The sequence below is a fragment of the Pseudophryne corroboree genome, chromosome 12 (assembly GCF_028390025.1).
Source record: "Pseudophryne corroboree isolate aPseCor3 chromosome 12, aPseCor3.hap2, whole genome shotgun sequence".
Taxonomy (NCBI): domain Eukaryota; kingdom Metazoa; phylum Chordata; class Amphibia; order Anura; family Myobatrachidae; genus Pseudophryne; species Pseudophryne corroboree.
This window is the reverse complement of record NC_086455.1, coordinates 90,806,774-90,809,322: the sequence shown is the minus strand read 5'-3', so window position 1 is coordinate 90,809,322 and position 2,549 is coordinate 90,806,774.

The following is a 2,549-nucleotide window of genomic DNA, read 5'->3' as shown; positions in this document are numbered from 1 at the left end:
GAAATAGGCCTGGAAAGCACAGTGTCAATCTTTGCAGATGATACTAAACTGTGTAAGGTAATTAATTCTGAATTGGATGTGGAGTCCTTGCAGAATGATCTATCTAAACTTGAACTCTGGGCGTCTAAATGGAAAATGAGGTTCAATACAGACAAATGCAAGGTTATGCATTTTGGGACTAAAAACAAACTTGCATCCTACATATTAAATGGGGAACGCCTAGGGGAAACAGAGTTGGAAAAAGATTTGGGGGTATTCATTGATAATAGGCTTAATAACCGTATACATTGTCAAAACGCAGTATAGTAGGCAAGTAAGGTACTAGCATGCATAAAAAGGGGAATTGAGACAAGGGACTCGGATGTAATCATGCCGCTGTATAAGGCATTGGTACGTCCGCACCTGGAATATTGTGTTCAGTTTTGGGCCCCATTGTATAAAAAAGACATCAGTGAGCTCGAAAGCGTTCAAAGGCGAGCTACTAAATTGATTAAAGGCCTAGAAGGACTGGACTATAAGGAAAGACTTACTAGGCTGAATATGTATACACTAGAAAAGAGGCGCCTAAGAGGAGACATTATTAATATCTTCAAATATGTAAAGATACATAACAAAGAGTTATCAGAGGAATTATTTATTAAAAGAACACGTGGTCACTCGCTGCGACTGGAGGAGAGAAAGTTCAGAACGCAATGGAGGAAAGGTTTCTTCACTGTTAGGGCAATCAGGATGTGGAATTCCCTGCCAGGGAAGGTGGTAATGGCGGACTCTGTAATTGGATTTAAAAAAGGAATGGATAAATTTCTGAATGAAAAAGCTATCCAAGGTTTTAATATTTAAAATATTAACGTGGCTAATCCGGGGGTAACATGAGTTATAGTAGCTAACTAGTCATAAAACATTATTCAGCAAGTATGTAGAATCATCACAACTTAATACAGGTTGAACACGATGGGCAATTTGCCTCTATTCAACCTCAAATACTATGTTACTATGTTACTATTTACTAAGAGATATATTTACTTAAGAGGGGTACATACGGAGAGATCCGTGCTTAAAATCTAAGCAATCTGACTAGATTGCTTAGAAATTAAGCACGGATCTCTCGTATGACCCCCAGCCTGTATGCATGCTCAATCTAGCAGGTCGCACACTTCAGCGCTGTGTGAAGTGAGCGCCCCCCCTCATGCTCAGCACACATCACCCTGAGTGCTGAGCGGTCTGTGATAGATCGCTCAGCACACATCACTAGGTGTTTACCCCCCTTAAGCCCTGGATGGAGATAAAGTGGACGGAGATAAAGCACCAGCCAATCAGCTCCTGTCATTTTTCAAACCCAGCCTGTGACATGGCAGTTAGATTCTGATTGTCTGGTACTTTATCTCCATCCACTTTATCTCCATCCAAAGCTTAGTAAATAGACCCCTAAGTCTTGGGTGGAGATAACGTCGACGGAGATATAGTACCAGCCAAACAACTGGTAACTGTAATTTTTTAAACCCAGCCTGTGACATGTCAGTTAGGAGCTGATTGGCTGGTACTGTATCTGCGTCCACTTTATCTCCATCCAAGGCTTAGTAAATAGACCCCAAATGTACAAAATTCTTCCGCAAAGTGGACTCGCATGCAATTCTCAGTGTCATACCTTTTCAATGAATGGCCTAATTCAGGTTGGATCGCAGGAATTTTTGAGAAAAAGATGCGGGCGCATATGCAGCGCCCATCCTGCGCATGCACCCACATTTCCTGCGGGGGGGCCGCAGAAAATGCGATTGCCTCTGCCTGTCAGGCAGAGGCGGCCGCGGGACGGGCAATGCTCCATTTCCAGGGAGGAGACGAAGCGCTTCGGGGGTGGTTCCGGATGAATGGGGAAGGGGGGGGGGGGGGGGGCGATGCGGCGTGAACAGGAGTGTTGAGGGCGTGATTGCGGCAGCTGCATGACATCACACGCAGCCGCCGCGATCGGGAACATGGCGGCGGGTCTCCTGCAGGCACAGCTAAGCTGCGCCGGCAGGAGGCTTCCTCTATTTCTGCTAACAAGTAGAAATTGCGATACGTTCGCAATTTCTACTTGTTATGGGGGGGAGGCGGCCCCCAGGATGTGCTCCAAAGGATAGCAAATTCTGATAATTAGCAGAATTTGCTATCCTTACTGTATTAGGCCCTAAATGTGGTAAACTTTAAGTTCAAGCATTTTGAATAGATTCGATAGTGTTATCCTGCAAGTTTCACAATTACAGCTGTAATGCTGCAGAAAAAGGGCTGGGGACTAGACAATTTGCAGTTTGCTTGCTTTCAGAGGTATCACCAGGATATTGTGAATTCTTCAATCTTCAATGTCCCACTGACCTGTTTATACTTTCCTCTCTATTTTTATATAACAGCGATGCAATACTGTGTTTAGTAACGGAGAGAACGCTTAATAATTGTCACTTCTATCCGAGCCTGCCCTGACTCACTGCCAGCACATCAATGGGATTCCTGAACTCGTACAACCACTTCCGGAGACGCCTCCCTGACGTCAGCTAGGTTGGAGCGCGTTAATTGGC